The sequence below is a fragment of the Lygodium microphyllum genome, chromosome 6 (genome assembly GCF_053477565.2).
Source record: "Lygodium microphyllum isolate KBCC chromosome 6, Lygodium_microphyllum_v1.1.10, whole genome shotgun sequence".
Taxonomy (NCBI): domain Eukaryota; kingdom Viridiplantae; phylum Streptophyta; class Polypodiopsida; order Schizaeales; family Lygodiaceae; genus Lygodium; species Lygodium microphyllum.
This window is the reverse complement of record NC_141140.1, coordinates 138,120,055-138,127,194: the sequence shown is the minus strand read 5'-3', so window position 1 is coordinate 138,127,194 and position 7,140 is coordinate 138,120,055.

Below are 7,140 nucleotides of genomic sequence, written 5' to 3'. Positions count from 1 at the left end.
AAGAAGTTCATCCCACAATGGCGGAAACACATCACCATCATGATGCATGCTCTATGTGGTGGACAGTTTCCTCTTCCTATTGAAGCCGCAGAAACTTGCATCTTGGTGGCAAACTGTTTGGGAACGAACTGAAGAGCAGAAACAAAGAGAATGACCATCCATGGAAGATTTGGCATTCATTGAGAAGTTTCCAGATAACATCAAGTGGGAGATTGTGAAGAAGCTTCAAGAGTCTTGGTCTGTAGAGGTTCACGGGGACAAGAAGGAAAAAAGTTGGAATTTGTTCGTGGATGCTCAACAGCAAGATACATGGGATGCTTGGTGTACTGATAATCTTCTGTTTGTTCAATTAGTAACCCACTGGAAGTTGGTAGACAGAGTGTTTTTCACAACATACACTGTTGAAACTATCAGAAGCTGGCATTACTATGATGATGGCACCACCACAATGCTCAGACGTATGCATTTTGACACCTTCCGAACCGAATACCTTCCCCTGTGCAGTGGCATGAAAGCAGAATTCAGGGACGTTGAAAAGAAAGAAGTAGAAGAAATGTTGGCAAGAGAGTCCTCCAAAGACTGAAGTCTTCTGTTAACCCTCTATGGAGCACTAACAACATAGTGGAGCCACACCCCTGATGAATGATACAATAAAGAGGCAAGCGCTAGAACGAGTCCAGAGGTACGTGAGAAGAGAGAAAGCAAAAATCAGAGCCGAGAGCGAGCTCGCAGCAGAAGCCGCCTTTGACGCCCTTGCGGAACTCTTTATAGAAGTCCCAATGGCACATCAAGCCCTTCCTCCTGCTAGAGGTCCACTTCCAAGCCAGATCCGTCCTGGAAATATTGATGACAGGCCAGCGAATGTAGTCCCATTGCCAGTTTTTAAGGGAGAGTACAATGAAGACCTCGATCTTCATGAAGCAGAGTTTATGGTAGCGTGTGTGGCTAACAATGCTAGAACCCCTGAGCATTGGTTAGCGATATTCCCCGCCACTTTCAAGGGCGCGGCGTTTCAGTGGTATGAGAGACAAGCAGCAGTAACTTTTGGCACATGGGACGACCTGAAGTTGGCATTCCTCACTAAATTCAGGCGTGAAGGTTTTGAAGAGCGGATGAGAGAGGAATTTATGAACCTAAGTCAGTCCTCTGGAGAAAGAGTAGAAGCTTATGTCTCACGAATGGAATCCATCCTGAAGAGATGGACTAACCATAATCTAGATGATGGCATTCAGAAGGGGGTGTTTCTCAGAGGATTACAACCAGAAGTCCGTAAGTTTGTGGAGCTACAAAGACCAGCCACCCTGCAAGCTGCAACAGAAGGTGCAAGACTGTATGATGAAGTGGAAGCTAGACTAGCAATGAATACAGGAAGAGGAGTCCTACCTCCTTTGATGCCATGAATGATGTATTCACCAAATGCAGTCCCAGGGACTGTTCCCTACCCCTACCAACAGATGTCCCCGGTATCACAGTACAGTGCACCAAATCCACAGTGGCCACAATCCATGCCTCAAATGATGGTTCACCCACAACAACAATGGTCCCAACCAATGTCCTCAATGTCAAATCAGCAGCAACAGTGGAATCCTACCAACTGGAGCCAACAGCCAACAGTTCAAACAGGAGCTCTAAATCAGAACCAGAACAGAGACCCCTCTGTACCAGCCCAACCAGTTTATGCAGTGATTACAGAGACTCCTCAAAACCCTCCTGCTAGTGCCTCAGGAGGTGAAAGCTTGAAGGATTATTTATCCAACTCAGTTGCAAACATAAAAAAGAAGTTGATGGATGTGATTACAGAGCAACTACAGACGTTGAAAGTGAACACAACGAGCATATCCAACATTGCAGGAGCAGGAAGAGATGTGATGCGGTCAAACACTTGGTGTGGTAAATGTCATCAAGCAGGCCATTTAGCCACTGAATGTACACGAAAACCAACCATCCTTGGAGCCTTCTGTTCCTACTGTTTGTGGAAGAACCATACAGAGGACATTTGCTCTCTGAAGGAGATGCATGATAGGAGAAGGAAGGAAGAAGACGCAAGATTTAACTTGCTGGAATCCAAAATGACAACACAAGATATTGGACCCAAGCCTAGAGAGTTTGGTCCTAATTTCGGACCCAGAAGATTTCCTTCTCAAAGTTACAGAGGAAGACAGTCTGGCAGTGGTCAGAGATCAGAAGTGGAATGTTACAGATGCGGAGAAAAGGGACACATCTCACCAAATTGTCCAAATCCTCGAAGGTCAGTGGATTACAAGCCCTTATGCAGTCGATGCAAAGGAGAAGGCCACACTGCTAAAGATTGTCCAAGCCCAGCCCCAGTGAAAAACAGTGCTACAGATAGTCCAGCCAAGGCCCAAGAGCCTACCTCCAATTTAGCAGAATTGGAAGTTGCTGCCATCACGTGTGCAAAGCAGAAGGAACCACCTATCCAGAAAGAGAATAACCCCCCTGCCAGAACAGTGAAGTTCAATCTTCCACCAGAAGAACAGAACAGAACAGAGCCTGATAGTGCCGTATAGAGCCCTACAGTGCCACAGAGAGTTACAGAGACAGGACCAGAGATCCAGGATACAGAAGAGGAGGAAGTGCCACAAGTGGCAGAAGAAGTTCCCATGATGCCTTTGTTGGCAGAAAGAGGGAAAATGAAAATGGGTGTTGCCCCATTCCCTAACCGGTTAGAGAAGCCAGTGGATCCTATTAAGGAATACGATCTGGTCAGAGATCTAGATACCTTTAGACCAAACCTCACATTCCGAAAATTATTGATGTTGTCTCCCAGTTGCCGGAAAAGGTTCAAAAGTATACTGACAAGACGACGTGGCTTAAGGATTGCTCCTTCAATAGCAACAAAGTCCAACAAGGCTCCAGAGCCTGTAAAAGAAGTGGATGTAGCTAATGCTTTCCTAGATCCAGGTACTCCAGAGACTGGCGTGTGGATAGAAGGCTGCTTCATTGCAAATGCACTGATTGATGGTGGTTCATCAGTGAACATTATGACGGATGTTACAATGAAGGATTTAGGCCTACAAGGAGTGCAACCCACCCAATGGCTCATCAGACTGGCGGATTAGAGTAGAATCAAGCCTTTGGGCATTCTCCCATATGTGAAGACTACAGTGGCTGGAAAAGATTATTGGCTGACCTATTTGGTGGTGAAGCCAAACTCTTATGGTACATCCTATCCTCTGTTACTGGGCAGACCATGGCTTTTTGAAGCCCGAGCAAGGACGGATTGGTTCAAAGGAACTTTGACCTTGGGCAGAGGACCCAACAAAGTGGTGCTGAAACTGTATGGTTCTCAAAAAGGACATGGCTCCACCTCCTTGGAATTATATTCTGACTCTCCTAATGAGGTTGCGGATGGAACATCAGCAGATGAAGATGTTGTCAAACAGATCCTTCCAAAGAAAACAGTGGCACATTCCTTAACAGTGGATATTGTAAGCCGACTTCCAAAAGATGCAAAGCCGTTATCAATGGGTGAATACTTCTTGCCTGAACCAGGAATGACTTCTGAAATCACTTCTGACAGTGAGATAGAAGCATGGATGTATTGCTCCCCTTGTTACATGGCCATAGCAGAGACAGAGGCAGAAGAGGAGACAGAGAATCTGTTCTTCTGTTACAGAGCTCCTACAGAAGCAGAAGCAGAAGCAGAAGCAGAAACAGAAGCAGAAGCAGAAGCAGAAACAGAGACAGAAGAGGTTGGGTTTGATATGGACGAAGAAGATTATGAAAGTGAAATGGAAGGGTCTATCCCACCTGAAGAGGATATATTTGAAGAAGAAGTTCTAGAAGTATCAGAAACAGACAACCTCATGCTATGGGACAGAATGGTGATGGTACCATTTGGTCTGGTAAATGGATCTTCTCATATGCAAAACCTGTATAAAAGATGGATTCAGAAGAACAAGCCATCTTTTAGCAGTGGTTCATGCCATCCTAACCCATCCTTGCCAAAGAAAGATGATGATGATGCACCGTGCCAACAAGCACCGATCCCACCAACCCAACAGGTGTCAGAGGGTCCCTGTTATGTGACGTTCTTGGATGTATCATCAGAAGATGAGTCTTCAAGCCAAGAGGTAATTAATTTTGAAACCAAACCCGAAACGACTCTTATCCCATTTCAACATCTCAAGGAGCAACCTAAGTCTCCACCAAAAGAAGAAGTTGGTTCTAGTGGGACATCAGAAGAGGACATCACTCCCTTGAAGGAGTTGGATCTGTACCTAGAAGCAGTCCACGGGACCTTCATCCGTGAAGTAGAAGGTGAAAGGCGGTTAACCTTTGTGGATGCAGAAGGCACTGAACGGCACTTGAAAGTGGGTAGCAGCCTCCCAGAAGAGGAGCTGTCAACCTTGTACAACTTGTTGAAAGAAAATTTGGATGTGTTTGCGTGGTCCTACAAAGACCTAAAGGGGATTGATCCCACAATATGTCAACATCATATTGACTTGGAGCCTGATGCCAAGCCAGTACGGCAACGACAGAGGCGAATGAATCAATTATTCCACATTGGTGAAAGCAGAGCTGCTGAAGCTTCTGGAAGCCGAGTTCATCTATCCAGTGGCAAATAGTGAATGGGTTTCACCCATCGTGGTTGTACCCAAGAAGAATGGCAAATTGTGAATATGTGTGGATTTCCGAAAGCTTAATTCCAAGACGAAGAAGGATCATTTTCCTATCCCTTTCACAGACCAACTGTTGGACACAGTGGCAGGACATGAGCTTTATTCCCTTTTGGATGGATTCAGTGGATATAACCAAGTCCAAATCGCAGAAGAAGACCAATCCAAAACAACCTTCACCACAGAATGGGGGACCTACGCTTACCGAGTGATGCCATTTGGGCTCTGCAATGCCCCTGCTACTTTCCAACGAGTCATGATGGCCGCATTTCAAAATCATCTGCACCACTTTATTGAGGTATATTTGGATGACTTTTGTGTCTATCGTTTGATCCGTGAACATTGGGAACACCTGGAACAATGCTTTGACCGATGCCGGGAGTATGGGATTTCCCTCAACCCCGACAAATGCATCTTTGGGGTCTCTTCTGGAGTTCTGTTGGGCCACATTGTCTCTGCACAAGGGATATCAACAGACCCTGCAAAGATTGAAAAGATCGCAGCTCTGGCAGCACCCACCAACCTCAAACAGTTGAGGGGATTCCTAGGCCATGTGGGTTACTACAGAAGGTTTATAGCCCATTTTGCGACAAAGGCAACTTCCTTGCACAAGCTTCTGAGGAAAGACGCAGAGTTTACTTGGACAGAAGAATGTGACAAAGCCTTTCACACTCTGAAGTAGTGTTTGATAGAGGCACCCATTTTGCAACCTCCTGATTGGACGAAAGAGTTCCATGTACACACTGATGCATCAATTGAAGGTTTAGGTGCTGTCCTCTACCAGAAGGGCTCCTCGAAGCTGGATCAACCGATCTATTATGCAAGCCGAAAAGTCACTGATAGGGAACAGAACTATACAGTGACAGAGCTGGAGTGCTTGGCAATGGTGTTTGCCTTAGAGAAGTTTCGCCATTACCTCCTATCTACCCAATTTAAATTTTATGTGGATCATGAGGTCCTGTCCTTCCTGATGAACAAAGCAGATGTGAAAGGACGTATGATGAGATGGCTCCTTTTGTTCCAGGAGTTCGACTTTGAGGTGATTACTAAGCCTGGCCGTTCCCATGTTCTGGCTGATCATCTGTCGCGTATCCCACAAACTGCAGACGAGGAGCAGGATGATCCCGACCTTCCTGATGCTTCCCTATTCTTGGTAGAAACTGTAACTCCCTGGTATGCAGACATTGCCAATCTGCTGGCAACCCAACAGTATCCTCCTGGCATTTCTAGTCGGGAAAGGAAGAAGCTTATCCTAGAATCAGCCCCCTACACCCTGTTAGGCGGTGCACTGTACAAGAAAGGCAAAGATGAAGTGATTAGAAGATGTGTTGCAGGAGAAGAGATTGGGATTGTTCTGAAGGCTTGCCATGACGAGCCATGTGGTGGTCACTTTGCAGGAGAAGCTACAGCCAGGAAGGCTCTGCTAGCACGATATTGGTGGCCTACAATTCACAAAGATTCCTATGATTACTGTAAAAGATGTGATGCTTGTCAAAGAATGGGGAAACCCACGAAGACAAGTGCCATGCCACTGCAACCTATTCTTCCTTTGAAGCCGTTTGAGAAGTGGGGCATTGACTTCTTAGGTCCGATCGATCCTCCTACCAGAAGGAAACAGAATAGATACATCCTCGTATGTACATATTATGTCACAAAGTGGTGTGAAGCTAAAGCCCTAAAGCGCGACGATGGTAACAGCGTGGCCCTGTTCATGTACGAGAATATCATCACCCATTTTGGCAGTCCCTTAGAGCTGGTAAGTGATAGAGGCACGCATTTCCTTAACAAAGTCATGGAAGAGTTGACAGAGTTGTATAAGATCCGCCATTGCAAGTCCACTCCTTATTACCCCAGAGCCAACGGCCAAGTCGAAGTCACCAATCGCATCCTCTGCTCGATTCTGACAAGAAAAATTGCCGCACATCGTCGTGATTGGGACGATCGACTTACAGAGGTCCTCTGGGCGTACAGAACCTCCCATAAAGAAGCAACATGACAGACACCCTTCCAGCTGGTGTATGGTACAGAAGCTGTTTTTCCTGTTGAACTGGAATTACCCTCTTTGAGAGTGGCCATCAAAGAGCGTTTGGGGGATGATGATTCACTGCAACGCCGTCTCTTGCACTTGGAATGTTTGGACGAAATTCACAGGATGGCTTTACAGTGCATGGAAGCCACGCAAGCTCAACGTAAGGCTTACCATGACAGCTTCATCAAGCACAAGGAGTTCAAAGAAGGTGATTTGGTCCTAGCCTATGATTCATGCTTTGGCAAGTTTCCTGGCAAGCTCCAACAGCGGTGGATGGGCCCCTATAAGGTACTTGCCGTCAACCCGAATGGTTCTGTCCAAGTGCAGACCGTTGATGCCTCTGATGATCCCTTTCTGATCAATGGATATCGCCTGAAGAAGTACTTCCCTCCTTGGGGATCTTGACAATTACGGTCACTTGATCTTTTCCCTCGTTGGCACGGCACTGTACTTGTTATGATGCTACTTCTG